General features: G+C 48.4%; 1 protein-coding gene across 7 annotated transcripts in view; it reads left to right on the top strand.

Annotated features, from left to right (window-relative positions):
• slc38a4 (solute carrier family 38 member 4) overlaps window positions 1–18,733 on the top strand; it is an 80,868-nt gene that overhangs the window by 6,805 nt on the left and 55,330 nt on the right. The window contains exons 1-2 of one of the 7 annotated variants that reach the window (XM_070900248.1): window positions 389–455; window positions 9,889–9,970. The exons of 1 other annotated variant lie outside the window; for it this stretch is intronic. The gene's annotated coding sequence lies outside the window, so the exon portion shown is untranslated. 5 more of the 7 variants (XM_070900246.1, XM_070900247.1, XM_070900251.1 and 2 more) reach the window with 5 other exon arrangements.

Below are 18,733 nucleotides of genomic sequence, written 5' to 3'. Positions count from 1 at the left end.
ATATACAGATCTCTTCCCAAGATTACCAGGACAGCCATTTGAGTTTGGTTTCTAAATAGTAGACAATTGGCATTGCGCTACAATGGCTATTTTTAAAAATGTTAAAAAAATGTCACTAAGTTGTACACCTTTAGTTTTAAAGGGCCGTGGCCAATTTTTATGCACACTGCTCATTTTAATTGTGGGAATTCTTTTTGCAGATCATGCTATAAATATTCACAAATGCTCGCTACAGTATGTCACTTTGGGAAATAGAATTACATTTTATAGAGCAAACTCTTCTGATATATCTATTATTGAAAAGCTGTTTGGACGTGTATGTGTTGACAGACAACAGTGACTTTGATTGCAAGGCAAGATGCACAAAGTAAATCAATGTTCCCTGTCTTTTTTTGAGGGGCTGTGCAGCTCATTCAAATTTTCGCATATGCACAACTTCTTGCTTTGAAAAGCTGGTGAGTAGCCTGCACGGGACCTCCAGACCGCTGTGCAGTTTAGCGGGAATGTTGCTTGCAATGATGGTGGGGGTGGGGTTTGCATTGCCTAGGCAACAATCATTATGTGCAAATTGTGAAGCTTTACATTTAAAATACTCTTCTGTTTGTTTTTTCCTTTTGTGTAAATAGCAAAGTGAACAGCAGAGACTTTTAGTAAGTTGTCAAACAAGTTTCAACGTGTGAAAGTAAGAAATGATTGTAGGAAATGCCCCTGTCAAACACCAAACATTTCCAGCTTTGAATTTAAAAATCTAATACTGTACAAGAGATGCAGTTTTTGCTGCAATCTTTATCCTTCGAGAGACATTAAAATTATTCTTTACGAGGAAAGAAACAACTCGGAGAAGCTCCTAATGTTCCTATCATTGTTCTGTGAGAGGTTGCCAGACATGGTGCTTGTTAGATGCTGATAACTGAATGCTGGGACAAAATATACAAAGTTATTTACTATCAGAATGTTTGGAAATTGAGTCAAAGGTGATTGGAATGCATGGAATTTGTAACCAGCTTGTAAAAGGTTTAATGGTGATTGATACTTAGTTTTCCTAACTACCTGTTCAAGCGACTAAGCTAGTTTGAAGCAGTAACCTCGTTAGGTTGCATGTAAAAATTGGCTAAGTGAAAATAATATACAGCAGAAAATTGCATTTGAGGTTAAAGGTGTCTTACTTTTTTAACTAGAGAATCAAAATAGACAAGGTATCTGGAAAAGTCGTGGAAGTTAAGGCTGCTTTGGCGAGTGCAGATTGTGGATGAGTAGAGATAAGTGATACAGTGGGTAGAATGTGTGTTCGAGTTGTCTGCACAACCCCTCGACCAGTGGGAAGGCAAAACCAAATAGGGAAGGTGAACCTGATCTATAGAAATGCAGAAAACTGAGAAGTGGAGCCAGTGGTATGCTATCTAAAATGTGCACATGTAATCAGGAGATGGTATGAGTGTGTGATTGCTTGAGGAGAGCACTAGGGAAAGGCAGATGGAAGTTGTAACTATGCACATTCCCCAGCAGCAGCACACTCGTTTATCAGCATCGAAGCACTGACCACACTTGACCAGTTCCGTTGGGCGGGCCACATCGTCCGCATGCCCGACACAAGACTCCCAAAGCAAACGCTCGACTCTGAACTCCTACATGGCAAGCGAGCCCCAGGTGGGCAGAGGAAACGTTTCAAGGACACCCTCAAAGCCTCCTTGATAAAGTGCAACATCCCTATCGGCACCGGGAAATCCCTGGCCCAAGACCCGCCCTAAGTGGAGAAAGAGCACCCGGGAGGGCGCTGAGTGCCTCGAGTCTCTTCGCCGAGAGCATGCAGAAAACAAGCAGAGACAGCGGAAAGTGTGTGCGGCAAACCAGTCCCACCCACCCTTTCCTTCAACCACTGTCTGCCCCACCTGTGACAGAGACTGTAATTCCCGTATTGGACTGTAGTCACCTGAGAACTCACTTAGAGTGGAAGCAAGTCTGCCTCGATTTCGAGGGACTGCCTATGACGATGATGATGACGGAAGTAAAGTTTACCAAATGTTCTACATTTATCACAACAGTATGCTCCTTTTACAATTTTTTTTACGTTCCTTCCTATTTTATTGGGAAAAAAAACTAGAGGAAAGAATCAAACTCACTACCCTAATTTTATGTTGCAGCACAGATCCCACCCAAACATAGGATTTAACTGTTAAAATAACGTAAATTCTGACGGAAATTTGTATAAAGAAAGAAAGACTTGGATTTATATAGCGCCTTTCATGACCACCAGACATCCCAAAGCTCTTTACAGCCAATGAAGTCCTTTTGGAGTGTAATCACTGTTGTAATGTAGGAAACGTGGCAGCCAACTTATACACAGACAACTTCCACAAACAGCAATGTGATAATGACCAGATAATCATTTTTTGTTATGCTGATTGAGGGATAAATATTGGCCAGGACACTGGGGATAACTTCCCTGCTCTTCTTTGAAATAGTGCCATGGGACTTTATACGTCCATGTGATAGAGCAGACATAGAAACATACAAAATAGGCGCAGGAGCAGGCTATTTGGCCCTTCGAGTCTGCACCGCCATTGAATTTTATCATGGCTGATCATGCAACTTCAGTACCCCACTCCCGCCTTCTCTCCATACTCCCTGATCCCCTTAGCTGTAAGGGCCACATCTAACTCCCTCTTGAATATATCCAACGAACTGGACTCAACAACTTTCTGTGGTAGAGAATTTCACAGGTTCACCACTCTCTGGGTGAAAAGTTTTCGCCTCATCTCGGTCCTAATATGACTTACTCATTATCCTTAGACTGTGACCTCTGGTTCTGGACTTCCCCAACATCGAGAACATTCTTCCTGCATCTAACCTGTCCAGTCCCATCATAATTTTATATGTTTCTATGAGATCCCCTCTCATTCTTCTAAATTCCAATGAGTATAAGCCTAGCCGATCCAGTCTTTCTTCATATGTCAGTCCTGCCATCCCGGGAATTAGTCTGGTGAACCTTCACTGCACTCCCTCAATAGCAAGAATGTCCTTCCTCAAATTAGGAGACCAAAACTGTATGCAATATTCAAGGTGTGGTCTCACCAAGGCCCTGTACAACTGCAGTAAGACCTCCCTGCTCCTATACTCAAATCTTCTCGCTATGAATGCCAGCATACCTTTAGTGACTGATGTACCATGACACCCAGGTATAGTTGCACCTCCCCTTTTCCTAATCTGTCACCATTCAGATAATAATCTGCCTTCTGTTTTTGCCACCAAAGTGGATAACCTCATATTTATCCACATTATGCTGCATCTGCCATGCATTTGCCCATTCACCTAACCTGTCCAAGTCACCCTGCAGCCTCTTAGCATCCTCCTCACAGCTCACACTGCCACCCAGCTTAGTGTCATCTGCAAACTTGGAGATATTACATTCAATTCCTTCGTCTAAATCATTAACGTATATTGTAAATAGCTAGGGTCCCAGCACTGAACCTTGCGGCACCCCACTAGTCACTGCCTGCCACTCTGAAAAGGACACGTTTATTTCTACTCTTTGCTTCCTGTCTGCCAACCAGTTCTCTTTCCACGTCAGTACATTACCCCCAATACCATGTGCCTTAATTTTGCACACTAATCTCTTGTGTGGGACCTTGTCAAAAGCCTTTTGAAAGTCCAAATACACCACATCCACTGGTTCTCCCTTATCCATTCTACATCCTCAAAACGTTTCCTCCAAAAGACAGAAAGGGATATGTTTTTCAAAACATTTTACAATGGTCATATACATTTACTCTTGATCCCCTCCTATTCCTCAGCTACCTGCTACTCCTCAACTACATCAATCGAAGGCATGGTGTCAGGTTCTACATGTATGCTGACCCAGCTCCACCTCTCCACCATCCCTCTCGACCCCTCTATTGCCTCTGTGTTGTCAGCATTCTTGTATGGTCTTGGATGAACCAAAGTTATCACCATTTAAACACTGGCCACTGTCTTAGGCCGAACCTATCCGTTCATAATCTCTGCGTCCTATTTGACCCCAAAACTGAGTATCCAATCCCATCACAAAGACTGTCTAGCTCTACTTTTGTAACATCGCCCTTCTCTGCTCCTGCCTCAACCCATCTGCTGCTGAAACCCTCATTCATGCTTCTGTCATCTCCAGATTTGACTATTGCAATGCTCTCCTGGTCGGCTCTCCCACCCTCCAAAAACTTGAGCTCATTGAAAACCCTGCTGCCCGTATCTAAGCCTGCAACAAGCCCCATCACCCCTGTGCTCACTGACCTAGATTGGCTTGTGGTTCCCCCAGTGCCTCCAATATAAAATTCTCATCCTCGTGCTCAAATCCCTTCATGACCTCACCCTTCCCTATCTCTGAAACCTCCACCAGCTCTACAAACCTCGGAGAACTCCTCATTCCTCCAAATCTGGCCTCATTGGCCCACCGTTTGTGGCCGTGCCTTCAGCTGTCTCGGCCCTAAGCTCTGAAATCCCTTCCCTAAACCTCGCCACCTCTCTTCCTTTTAAGATGCTCCTTAAAACATAACTCTCACCTGTCCTAATATTTCCTTATGTGGCTCAGTGACAAATTTTGTCTGATAACGCTCCTGTGAAGCACCTTGGGACATTTTACCAGGTTAGAATCACGTTGCTGTTATTGTACCATTCATTCCAAAAGTAGTTGTTCTAATCTACTGAGTCTCGGTTCAGCTTGTAGAACCCATTCAACTTGCCCATAATAGGATCCCAGAACTATCACTCCTACAAAGCAGATGGGTTTGAATTTCCACTATGAAGGGACGAGCTTGAACTTCCACTGCAACAACTGCATGTTTAGATATTGAAATGGGCTCCATGGCTGACCTCGCCACAAAATAAATATCAGAAGTGTGATAAGCAAGAAGAATGGCTAGTTTCATTGCTTGATGGTCAGGAACTGTTGAATAAATACCAGGCCGGTCTTCAGCTTTCATAATTTTAACAGGGGTGGCACCCAGGCCACAAACTACCCCGATGGTAATCTAATTGCCCTCATCAAATTCACGTCATTGAGATACTCAGTGAAATTAAAAATATGGGTAAAGATGAGTTTGATCAGTATTATGCATGTAGTTGTGAGTAGATAGTATATGTAGAAGGCTGCTTGCAGCAACACTATCATTTATATAATATGGATTCATCAATTTAAAATTGTAGCTGAGAGTGAGGAGAGGATAAGAGAAATGTCTTTGCTCCGAGTTGTTTGGAGCATGGAGTGTATTCCAGCAGGGAGTAGTTGAGGCAAAGATTATTGTATCTTTTAAGGGCGACGTTCGAATCAGAGGGAGATGCAGAGCAGTGGAATTAGTTTTGGATTGGTCTAGCAAAGAGCTGGCATAGACTCAAATGGGCTGAATGGTGTCCGTCTGTGCTGTGTAATAATATATCTTCCCCTCCATCAATCTGAGTATTTACATAGAAATATATTACGTAGCATTTGTAACAAGATAGATGAGTTGACGGTACAAATTGAGACAAATGGGTATGATCTGATAGCCATTACAGAGTCGTGGTTGCAAGATGACCATGACTGGGAATTAAATATTCAGGGGTACTTGACAATCTGGAAGGACAGACAGAAAGGAAAAGGAGGTGGGGTAGCTCTATTGATAAAGGATGGAATCACTGCAATAGTAAGAAACAATATTGGTTCAAATGATAAGGGTGTTGAAACAGTTTGGGTGAAGATAAGGAACAATAAGGGGAACAAGTCACTGGTGGGCGTAGTCTATAGGCCCCCTAACAGTAGCGCCTCTGTTGGTCGGAGAATAAAACAGGAAATAGTGGGGGTTTGTAAAAAGGGAACAGCAATAATCATGGGTGATTTTAACCTCCATATTGATTGGACAAATCAAATTGGTCAGGGTAGCCTCGAGGAGGAGTTCATAGCGTGCGTAAGGGACGGGTTCCTTGAGCAGTATGTAACGGAACCAACCAGGAGGCAGGCTATCTTAGATCTGGTCCTGTGTAATGAGACAGGATTAATAAACAATCTCCTAGTAAAGGATCCCCTCAGAATGAGTGATCATAGCATGATTGAATTTCAAATTTAGATGGAGGATGAGAAAGTTGGATCTCCAACCAGCGTACCAAGCTTAAATAAAGGAGACTATGAAGGTATGAGGGCAGTGTTGGGTAAAGTGGACTGGGAAAATAGATTAAAGTGTAGGATGGTTGATGAACAGTGGTGCAGATTTAAGGAGATATTTCACAACTCAAGAAAAATATATTCCAGTGAGGAGGAAAGGGTGTAAGAGAAAAGATAGCCATCCGTGGCTAACTAAAGAAATAAAGGATGGTATCCAATTAAAAACAAGGGCATACAAAGTGGCCAAAAGTAGTGGGAGGACAAAAGACTGGGAAGCTTTTAAAAACCAGCAAAGAACGACTAAAAAAGTGATTAAGAAAGGGAAGATAGATGATGAAAGTAAACTAGCACAGAATATAAAAACAGATGGCGTGTTTCTACAGGTATATAAAAAGGAAAAGGGTGGTTAAAATAAATGTTGGTCCCTTAAGAGGTTGAGACCGGGGAATTAGTAATGTGGAACATGGAGATGGCAGAAACTCTGAACAAATATTTTGTATCAGTCTTTACGGTAGAGGACACTAACAATATTCCGACAGTGGATATCTAGGGGCTATAGAGGGGGAGGAACTTATTAACACAATCACAATCACTAAGGAGGTGGTATTCAGTAAGATAATGGGACTAAAGGCAGAAAAATCCCCTGGACCTGATGGCTTGCAAGCTAGGGTCTTAAGAGAAGTAGCAGCAGGGATTGTGGATGCATTGGCTGTAATTTACCAAAATTCCCTGGATTCTGGGGAGGTCCCAGCAGATTGGAAAACTGCAAATGTAACAGCCTTATTTAAAAAAGGAGGCAGACCAAAAGCAGGAAACTATAGACCAGTTAGCCTAACATCTGTGGTTGGGAAAATGTTGGAGTCCATTATTAAAGAAGCAGTAGCAGGACATTTGGATGAGCAAAATTCGGTCAGGCAGAGTCAGCATGGATTTCTGAAGGGGAAGTCCTGTTTGGCAAATTTGCTCGAGTTTTTTGAGGATGTAACGAACAGGGTGGATAAAGGGGAACCAGTGGATATGATGTATTTGAACTTCCAAAATGCATTTGACAAGGTGCCATATAAAAGGTTACTGCACAAGATAAAAGTTCACGGGGTGGGGGGTAATATATTAGCATGGATAGAGGATTGGCTAACTAACAGAGAACAGAAAGTCAGGATAAATGGTTCATGCTCTGGTTGGCAACCTTAACTAGTGGGGTGCCGCAGGGATCAGTGCTGGGACCCCAACTATTTACAATCTATATTAATGACTTGGAAGAAGGGACTGAGTGTAACGTAGTCAAGTTTGCTGATGATACAAAGATGGGAGGAAAAGCAATGTGTGAGGAGGACACACAAAATCTGCAAAAGGACATACAGGCTAAGGTGAGTGGGCAAAAATTTGGCAGATGGAGTATAATGTTGGAAAGCGTGAGGTCATGCACTTTGCAAGAAAAAAAATCAAAGAGCAAGTTATTATTTAAATGGAGAAAGATTGCAAAGTGCCGCAATACAGCGGGACCTGGGGGTACTTGTGCATGAAACAAAAAAGGATAGTATGCAGGCACAGCAAGTGATCAGGAAGGCCAATGGTATCTTGGCCTTTATTGCAAAGGGGATGGAGTATAAAAGCAGGGAAGTTTTACTACAGCTATATAAGGTATCGGTGAGGCCACACCTGGAATACTGCGTGCAGTTTTGGTTTCTATATTTACGAAAGGAAGTACTTGCTTTGGAGGCAGTTCAGAGAAGGTTCACTAGGTTGATTCCGGGGATGAGGGGGTTGACTTATGGGGAAAGGTTGAGTAGGTTGGGCCTCTACTCATTGGAATTCAGAAGAATGAGAGGTGATCTTATCGAAACATATAAGATTATGAGGGGGCTTGACAAGGTGAATGCAGAGAGGATGTTTCCACTAATGGGGGAGACTAGAACTAGAGGGCACGATCTTAGAATAAGGGGCCGCCCATTTAAAACAGAGATGAGGAGAAATTTCTTAGAGGGTTGTAAATCTGGAATTCGCTGCCCAGAGAGCTGTGGAAGCTGGGAAATTTAAGACAGAAATATACAGTTTCTTAAACAATAAGGGGTTATGGGGAGCGGGCGGGGAAGTGGAGTTGAGTCCATGATCAGATCAGCCATGATCTTATTGAATGGCGGAGCAGGCTGGAGCGGCCGTATGGCCTACTCCTGTTCCTATTTTCTTATGTTCTTATAATATACAGCACAGAAATAAAGAAAAAAATAAGAAAGACATGCATTTATGTAGTGCCTTTCATGACCACCAGACGTCTCAATGCTTTACAGCCAATTAAGTACTTTTGGAGTGTAGTCACTGTTGTAATGTGGGAAACACGGCAGGCATTTTCCACACAGCAAACTCCCACAAACAGCAATGTGATAATGGCCAGATAATCTGCTTTTATTATGGGATTGAGGGATAAATATTGGCCAGGTAACCGAGGATATCTCCTCTGCTCTTCTTTGAATTATTGCCATGAGAGAGCAGACGGGGCCTCGGTTTAACGTCTCATCTGAAAGACGGCATCTCCGACAGTGCAGCACTCCCTCAGCACTGCACTGGAGTGTCAGCCTAGATATATGTGCTCATGTCCCTGGAGTGTGACTTGAACCCATAACCTTCTGACTCAGAGGCAAGTGTGCCACAGCTGACAGTAATGGACTATTCGGCCCAATAGGTTCATACCGATGTTTGTGCTCCACACGAGCCTCCTCTCACCCCTTTTCATCTAACCCTATCAGCATAACCCTCTATTCCTTTCTCCCTCTTGTGTTTATCTAGCTTCCCGTTATCTTATATTAGTCAGATTAACATTCAGATTCTCCTGGAATAGTACAGCAACCCCCTAATCTTTAATGCTTTGAAATGACACTTTGCAAACACAAACGTAAATGGGTTAATGTGTTGGTTAAAATAGTAAAAGTATTTCATATGCCTTAGCGTTACAAAACATCCAACACCTGCTTCATCCAGTCATCTCTGAATTTAGCAGGTTCCTTACACCCATGAGCAACTCAAGTTAAAACATTTAAAGGAGATTTTCCATTTTATTAACCAATTGAGTCTAGGAAACAAACCACACCGGCCTTCTCGTCATTTCGATAAGCATCTGCCCACAGAGGGTATCTATCACTTCTGAAGCTAATGCCCTGCGAATGTGTCAAAATCGGCACCCTTTCCTCCAGCCCCCCTCACACACTCAGGGGTTTCAGAAGCCTGCTTCATCGTTCCTATATTCCCTTATTCAGAACTACTAATACTGTTACCAAATCAGCAGACGAATGCCAATATAATATACACACTCCGTATAAAGTCAAACTGCAAACATTGGCTAAAGGGAGAGCTAAAAGTCCCAAACATGTCAGCCCATGCATCTCGGAAAACTACAAAAGAAACAGGAAAATCAAGAAAACGAACCTGCCATAAAATACTCTAAAGCATCAAGAACATCCCCAGCTAGGACTTAAGGCAAATCCTCCTGTTTATAACTAACACTCTAATTCAGACGTCCCCTTAACACTTATCTTAGCATTCCAAGAAATAAGCAGAACTTTCTGGACTTACGTAGCCCCTTGCTATACGAGTAAACATTTGAGAGTGAGGAAAGACAGCTGTGTGTCTTATATTCCCACCCAGGTGCCATTCCCCCTGCAATAAGCTGGTAAACCGACACCTTCAGCAAATCTTTAGGTTAGAAGGCAGTACTGCTCCAACGGCACCAACGTACAGAAAGTAACCCCGGTCTCATATCAGTCTCTCTGTTTCTTCATCTTCTCCAGCTTCCACGTGTGGTTTATTAGCGACGGCCGTAGTCTTTCATGGATAACTGACGGTGTGAGATTAGACCCAATAGATGCACAGGTGAGCCAGTTAAAACTGTTCTTTTCCAAATTGAATACTTTAGAAAAGCCTGGTGAGAGAAAGGCTTTCTTCCTTTCGTGTATATGAGCTGCCCCTTATCCCTGGCAGCTTCTTTCAAGGGACACGCAGAATCTTTGTAATCGGAGACTCCATTGTTCCCACATGATCAGGGCCACTTTTGCTCAGCGCTTTCCTGCTACCTTTTGACAACTTTTCTTCGCCACCCAGCCTGTGGTCCTGTTTGATCTCTTTCGGGGGCAGGGGGGGGTGGAGGGGCAGGAGCAAATTGCTTTTTGAACACAAAGAGGGGAGTCCCAAGGTTTTTCAAATAGCTCGGAAGTCATTAGCTTTTTAAGATTAGAGGTCTAAAACTCATCCTCCTGCTTTTGTACAAATTTACCACCGCAGATATAAACCGAGCCGAGTCAAACTTGTTGCTAACTAGCTGGAAGTAGTCCTCCCCCCTTGGTGCCAATTTAGTTGGGAGGCACCACTCGAGTCCTGAGTTTTATATTTTTTAATTAAGGAAAATACAGTTAGCAAAATAGCTTGTCAACTAAAAACAGAAAGAGTCAGTCAACATTACAGGTCTAAGACACTTCCTCAGTGATCACCGCAATAAAAAGACTTATTTTCAGTTGGTTACTGAGAAACCTAACCTATTTATAAATTAAACTACACAACTCCATTTTCCAAATATAAACTTACTGTTCATTTTTTATTTTTGAAATAGATCTACTCTGTGTGCTGAGCCTAAGAAATGAGAGGAACTGTTAGCTTATAAATGGCCCTTTGAATTTGCTATTCAAAGAAATAACAACAATAAGTTGCATTTATAAAGCACCTTTAACGTAGTGAAACATTGCAAGGCACTTCACAGGAGTATTATGAGATAAAAATTTGACATCGAGCTGCATAAGTAGAAATTAGCGCAGGTGACCCTTGGTCAAAGAGGTATGCTTTAAGGAGCATCTTGAAGGAGGAAAGCGAGGCGGAGAGGTTTAGGCAGGGAGTTCTAGAGCTTGGGGCCGAGGCAACAGAAACTCTTTTGAGTTTATCTGTGGAAACATAAAACATTAAACGGTGCCACCCGACCTGGGTGACACTCCAGACATTTACAAGGCCCTTTTTTTTTCCCCCTTTTTTGTGTTTTTTTTTTTGTGTTTTTTCTTTTTTTTTTGGTTTTTTTTTTGGGCACGAAAATCACAATTTTTCCCCAGTGCCCCCTATAAAAGGGAAGGGGACACTAAAAGCACCGGCAATTAAAACAAATTAACTTTAAAACGTAAAATCAAATTAAAATTTGGTTGCCGGGCGTGATGATGCACTCCAGTCCCTCCGGTGCCCACCTCTCGCGGAAGGCCGCGAGCGTAACGGTGGACACCGCGTGCTCCATCTCCAAGGACACCCTGGACCGGATGTAAGAGCGGAAGAGAGGCAGGCAGTCAGGTTGAACGACCCCCTCGACCGCCCGCTGCCTGGACCGGCTGATGGCACCCTTGGCCGTGCCCAGGAGCAGTCCTACGAGGAGGCCTTCGGACCGACCCGCTCCCCTCCGCACAGGGTGCCCAAAGATCAGGAGAGTGGGACTGAAGTGCAGCCAGAATTTCAGGAGCAGCCCCTTCAAATAGTGGAACAGGGGCTGCAACCTCGTGCATTCAATAAAAACATGGAACACGGACTCCTCCAGACCGCAGAAATTGCAGGCGGCCTGGGAGTCCGTGAACCGGCTTAAAAATTTATTGCACGGCACTGCTCCGTGCACCACCCTCCAGGCCAAGTCCCCGATGAATAGTGGGAGGACCCCTGCGTAGAGTGCCCTCCATCGGGGACCCCCGCCTCCTCCGGACGGCAAGATGGTACGCCATGGCGTGTCCGGACGGCCGGCGAGGATGGCAAAGTTGAGGGTGTGCAGGAGCAGCCCGTACAGGAAACCCCTCCGCGCGGAACTGAAAGGCACGGAGGGGATTTCCCCGAGGCGGCTCAAGTTGTGAGGCGCCGGCCCCCGAGGGAGGTTCCGGGGTTTGGCGCCGATGAGGAATTCCGTCCGGACGGGGGTCAGTTCGGACGGGATCTCCCCACGTGCTTGAGCCTCCTCGATACACCTAACGGAGTCAGGGCCCAGAGCTGTTTTTAGCGACTCGATGGCTTCGGCCGCGCGGCGGACGTTGGCAGAATTTAGGCGCCGCGCCAGCGTGACTGGCGCCATCCAGCCCGCTCCTCCGCCATCGAGCAGGTCCCTGACCCTGGTCACCTCACCAGCCACAGCCCTCTCTTCCGACCGCCACATAAAACCTCGGCCGTGGAGGTACGGATTCCCGAGCAGCGGCTCCTGCAGGACGGCCGCCACTCCAGCCGGTGGAGAGCTGCGCTTGGTGGAGACTTTGTTCCAGACCCTGATGAGTTCCCTGTAAAAGACAGGCAGCTCCCGGAGGGCGGTCCTGGCACCCCCCAAGTTCACAAACAGGAGCTGCGTGTCATAATTGAGGTCGAGCTGCTGGCGGAAGAAATACCTCGCCAGAGCACACCACCTAGGAGGGGGCTCGACGTAAAGGTATCTCTGCAGGGTCTGAAGACGGAAAGTCGCGAGCTGGGCGCTGACGCACACCAACGACTGACCGCCCTCCTCAAGCGGGAGACTCAAGACCGCGACAGAGACCCAGTGCTTCCTGTTGTTCCAGAAGAAGTCCACCAGCTTCTTCTGTATCTTGGCGACAAACGCAGGGGGAGGGGTCAAAGTGACCAGCCGGTACCACAGCATTGCGGCCACCAGCTGGTTTATGACTAGCGCTCGACCCCTGTAGGACAGCACTCGGAGCAGTCCTGTCCAGCGCCCTAGGCGAGCGGCGACCTTGGCCTCCAGCTCCTGCCAGTTCGCCGGCCAGGCTTCCTCGTCGGGGCTAAGGTAGACTCCCAGATAGAGGAGATGGGTCGTGCTCCAGGCAAAAGGCCTGAGCTCCTCCGGCAGGGAGTCCACCCGCCACTGACCCACCAGGAGTCCGGAACATTTCTCCCAGTTGATCCTGGCGGAGGACGCGGCCGAGTAAATCTCCTGGCACTCACGCATCCTCCGCAGGTCAGCGGGATCCTCTACCGCGAGGAGCACGTCATCGGCGTAAGCCGAGAGGACGACCTCCACGCCCGGCCCTTGCAGAGCCAGTCCCGTCAACCTCGTCCGCAAGAGGCGCAGGAAAGGCTCCACGCAAACGGCGTATAACTGGCCGGACATGGGGCATCCCTGGCGCACCCCTCTCCTAAAGCGAAGGGGCGCCGTCAAGGACCCGTTAACCTTAATCAGACACTCCGCGGCGGCGTACAAAAGTCGGATCCGGGCGACGAAATGCGTCCCGAACCCGAAAGCGCGCAGAGTTCCGAGCAGATAGTCGTGATCCACCCTGTCGAACGCCTTCTCTTGGTCGAGGGATAGGAAGGCGACCGACAGACCAGCCTCCTGGGAACAATGGATGAGGTCCCGGACCAGATGGATGTTGTCGTGGATTGTCCGGCCCGGGACCGTGTATGACTGGTCGGGGTGGATCATGTGGTCCAGCACGGCACCAAGGCGAGCAGACATCGCCCTGGCGAAGATTTTGTAGTCCGTGCTGAGGAGGGAGACCGGGCGCCAGTTCTTAAGGAGGCGGAGATCGCCCTTCTTAGGCAGCAGGACGATGACTGCCCTGCGCCAAGAGAGGGGCATCTCCCCGGTCGCCAGACTTTCCCCCAGGACCCGCGCGTAGTCGCTCCCCAGGACGTCCCAGAACGCCCTGTGGAACTCCACGGTCAGCCCGTCCAGCCCCGGGGATTTTCCCCTCGAGAGCCGGGCGAGGGCACCGGTCAGCTCCGCCAGGCTTAGCGGAGCTTCCAGATTTTCGGCGCCCTCCGGGCCGACCTTCGGCAGGTCCTCCCACAAAACTCTACGCGCTTCCTCGCTGGACGGATCCGGAGAGAACAGAGCCCCGTAATATTCACGGACCCTGTTGTTGACGCCCTCCGGATCCGAGACGAGAGAGCCGTCGTCGGCCAGCAGCGTCAAGAGCTGCTTACGGACACTCTGCCTTTTTTCCAGCGAGTAGAAGAAGGGGGAGCCGCGGTCCAGATCCCGCAGGAACCGGATCCGCGACCTCACGAACGCGCCTCGGGACCCGACGAGCTGCAGGTCCTTCAGCGCGGCCTTCTTCGCTTCGTACACCGTCCGCAGGGCCGGGTCCTGGACGACTTGACCGAGACGGGCTTCCAGGTCGAGCACCTCTTTTTCTAGGCGCCCGACTCTGGCCGCCCGCCTCTTGGTCGACCCCCTCGCGTACTCTTGACAGAAGACGCGGACGTGAGCCTTGCCCACGTCCCACCATAGCCTCAAGGAGGGGAAGCCCCCCTGCTTCCTTCTCCAGTCGGACCAGAATCGACGGAACGAGTCCTGGAACCGCACGTCCTCCAGCAGCCGGTTGTTAAAGTGCCAGTACGCGGACCCCGTCCTCGCGCGGAGCGAAGCGAGCTCCGCCCACACCAGGTGGTGGTCCGAGCACGGCACCGGCCGCATGGAGGCCGCCGGGACGCAGGAAACGTACGCCCGAGACACGTAAAGGCGGTCGACTCTAGACCATCCAACTCCAGGCCTCACCCAAGTAAAGGCGCTGGAGTCGGGGTGGAGATTTCGCCAGACGTCCACCAAGTCGAAGGACCCGACCAGGTCCCTCAACTTCTCCATCGCCGTCATGCACTGCGGGGCACCGGAGCGGTCCCTCGCCTCGAGGGTGCAGTTAAAATCCCCCCCGAGGACAATGCAGTCGCCGACGTCGACGGAGCCAAGAAGAGCGGACACCTCTTCAAAGAAGCGCGTCTGCTGCGGGCCGGGATGAGGGGCGTACACGTTCACGAGATGGAGCGGCACGTCCCCCAGGCGAACCGTTACGTGCAGCAAGCGGCCTGGCACGGGCTCCTCGACCCCCAAGATCTCCGGCTGAAAATGCGGGCCCAGCAAGATGGCCACCCCACTTGAAATGGCGGTGAGGTGGCTCATGCGGACCTCTCCTTGCCATTCCAGGAGCCACGTGGCTTCGTCTCCCGGAACGGTGTGGGTTTCTTGCAGGAAGCACACCGCATATTTCCCCTCCCGCAGGAGCGAAAAATTGTCAAATCTACGGCGTGCCCCTCTGCCGCCGTTGATGTTGAGGCTGGCTATGGTTATCTTCATGGCAAAAGCATAGTGCAACCTCTACCTTAACCTATTGTGGGGGAGGGAGCGAAGTCTTTTGTTGAACTCCGCTCCCTCCGCAGCCCAGCGAGGAGTCCCTCGAGCTCGCGCAGCTCAAGGTGCTGCTCCTTTGTCAAGGGCCCGCCCGCGGCCAAGGTTTTAACGGCGGCGCGGACGGACCCCTTGATCAGCTCCGGCTCGGACCATTTTTCCAGGGCCAGTCGGGCTTGGTCGCGGCGACCCCGGCTCTGGGCCAAAAAGTCCCGGAGTTCCTTTGCAGGAACGAGGAGGGCCTCAGCGGCGGCCGCGAGCAGATCCACCGCCTCCCTGGCGGTGGTCTCTAGGTCTTCACCCGCGTCCCCCACCGAGTCCCCGTCCTCCTCCGGGAGGTGGCCGCCAGCAGCCGGCCCATCGACCGCACAAGGTACGGCAAATGAACCGGCCGCTCCAACCGGCCCTGGCACTGCCCCGATCCCACCCCCAGGATCGTCGGCAGAGGAGTCCCCACTGGGCTCTTTTAAAAATGGTGCCGGGTCGGGAAATGACAGCGGAAGGGGTTCCCCCTCCGCCCCAGGAACCGGAGAACAAGGAGAGACCCGGCCATAGGAAATCCCCAGGCCCTCCAAGTGCTCCAGCTCCAAAGTAAGGGGCGAGGGTGGGTGTTCCTCCCCCTCCCCGCTGCCACCCCCCGGCCCAGCATCTACAGTGTCATAATTATTTGTTTCATTCTCTGCCGGGTCGAGCGTCTCCCGGGGGAAGTTGGGTAATAGCTGGGCGGGCTCAGGTTCGGCCTTTTCGGCCTCGCCCGCCTCAGTCCCCGGGACGCCCGGCCCGGCGGCCCGAGGCAACAGAAAGCACGGCCACCAATGGTTGAGTGATTATAATCAGGGATGCTCAGGAGGACAGAATGAGAGGAGTGCAGACATCTCGGGGGCGGGGGTGGGGTTGTGGGGCTGGAGGAAATTACAGAGATAGGGAGGGGTTTTGAAAATAAGGATGTGAATTTTGGATTTAGAAAGAGTCTATATAAATTTGTCAGAGTCCTATTACTTTGTTACAAATGTAGCTGTACCAATGTTTTTTGCCAAAGAATATTAGTAAAACCACTGCTCAGAGCACAAACTCATTCAATGTGCCTTCAGCATATTACTGGCTCAGGGTTTGGTTGGGAAATACCAGCAATCAGGCACTAGAAGCAAACTGCAGTTCAGTTTTCAAATTGTACAAATGTAATTTGCTCAGCAGACTAAAAGGTGACAAATGCACTTTGGTGTCTGTTCGTGGCAATGTAACAATATTAAGTCTTTTCTGATTGTATTTCACTGAGTACTCGGAGAAAATGTGTATACCTTACCAAGGCAACCCTAGATGCACTTAAAATATAATTACATTCATTGTGTGACACTTTATATTGGAGCCTGGAAATAATCTAGATGCTTAACACCTTTGTATCAAATTCTTCTCTCTGCTATTTCAACAGAGGCGTTACCCTATTTAGGTTGCCAGTATTAGGTCTGCAAGAGGCTGAGTAAGAATGATGGTGCATTTTTAAAGTATTGCGAAACTGGTTAGCAGATATTTTTCAGTTTCCTGAAGCATTGGTTAATGGGCACTAGGAAAAGCCCATACTCTGAGACAATGTAAGTTTGAAGGTGGCACAGCGAGTTGTCATACTTTAATTGTAAGTATATGACATGCAGGAGAGTGCAGCACAGCCAGATTACAATATTTCTCGAATATATAGGGGCCGAAATTCATCACGTCGCCGCCCGCTGCCACCGACTGCCGTCGACATTCCTCATCAAGATCCGCCCAGTGCTACTTTGGAGGTGGCCTGGAGCGGGCTGGAGTGGGCGGGAGGGGAGAGCCGCTGGGAACCGTCCGCTGACATCAGCGGACGGCCGAGTGGCGCAACTGCCGAGCTCCCAGATTTCTGCGAGCGGTTGTCGGCAGGACGCGGTGGCAGAACAGGGGTGGACCGCTGTGAGGAGGCTGGTCTGTCCCCAGCGATAAGTCTGAAGAACCTAAAACAAAGGTAAATGAACATTTTTTTTAAAATTTGCAACAGCGGCTTATCTGCATGGGGTCCCCTGAAGGTCTTTGGATAGTTTAAAAACATTTTTATTGGTGATTTTTTTTTTTCAGGTCTTTGACCCTCCGTGGGCCCAACTCCATCCTCGGCGGCACTTGGGCGACAAGCGCCTCTGCCACCGAGAATGAGACCTCCCGCCCGCTGCCACCCAGGTTGGCGGCGTACGTCATCCATTTGCCACCTGCCAACCTTCGAGGGACCTCGGCGATGAATATCCCGCCCAAAGTACCGTCCGGTACCTCGGCGGCTATCGCCGCCACTTGGGCAGGCGGAGGCCTTGATGAAACTCGGCCCCTATAATCTATTGGTAAGAGGCAGTAGTTGGGCAGTAACATAAACGAGGAGCTCAGATACATTCATGAACTCAGACAAGGAAACCTAAGTGGTTTGTAAACATTATCTGAATTTTCAATTAGATCTCTACTTAGCTCACACACACACATACTTTTTTCTTACGTTAAAAATAATGTAACGAATAAATATGAGCAGTGTCATTTCATGAGTGCAGCGATCTATAGGACTAATAATTTAACAGTAACCATGCCTTAGTGAGAATTGATAGCATAAGAGGAATCAATGAAGGATGCAGTCTGCCACACTGAGCAGTCTGTAGGCTATTGTGTACTCTGTCCTGTACCCTGCATGCAACTTCTCCTACTGGTCACTGAACCTTGGTGTGTGAAACGTGACTAGTTAGATGTTGATCAATTCGTGTTCTGATTAAAAAAAAACATTGCCTCGGATCACCTTATGTTCACGTCAGTGATCAGTTAAAGCTCTGCAACCTGGCTCTCTACTTACATGCGCCGTGCCTTGTTGCAAGGATCTGTTTGTTCAAAGCTACCTCTGGAGATGTACGTTGTTTACAAGTTAAACTGGATCATAAGTATCCATAAATAATTCATATTTTGGTCCCCCATTAGGCCCTCCATGCCCTCGCCACCAATGCCATTCCCCTACCCAGCCACTGTGTCAGGTTGAACCCGACTGTTTGCAATCTCTGCATCCTATTCGACCCTGAGCTGAGCTTCTGACCCTCTGTCCTCTCCGTCACAAACACTGCCAACTTCCTCCTCCATAACATTTCCCGCCTCAGTCCCTTCTGCAGTTTGTCTGCTACTGAAACCCTCATCCATGTATTTGTCACTGCCAGACTCAACTATTTTGATGCTCTACTGGCAGGCCTCCCATTCCCCACTCTGTAAAAATTCAGCTCATTCAAAACTCTGCTGCCTGTATCCTATCCCACACCAAGTTCCACTTGCCAGTCCTCACTGACCAAGGTTAGCTCCCAATCCTCCAGTAACTCAAATGTAAAATTTCCATCCTCATTTCTAAATCTTTCCATGGCCTCACCCCTCCCTATCTCGGTAACATCCTCCAGCCCTACAACCACCTCCCAAACTCTCCATTTCTCGGACTCTGGTCTCTTATGCTTCCCGCATCATCGACATCCCCCTCCCCGTGTCCTCCGCACTGT

The sequence above is a fragment of the Pristiophorus japonicus genome, chromosome 15, assembly GCF_044704955.1.
Source record: "Pristiophorus japonicus isolate sPriJap1 chromosome 15, sPriJap1.hap1, whole genome shotgun sequence".
Lineage (NCBI taxonomy): Eukaryota > Metazoa > Chordata > Chondrichthyes > Pristiophoridae > Pristiophorus > Pristiophorus japonicus.
This window is presented reverse-complemented; position numbering and strand designations above follow the sequence as displayed.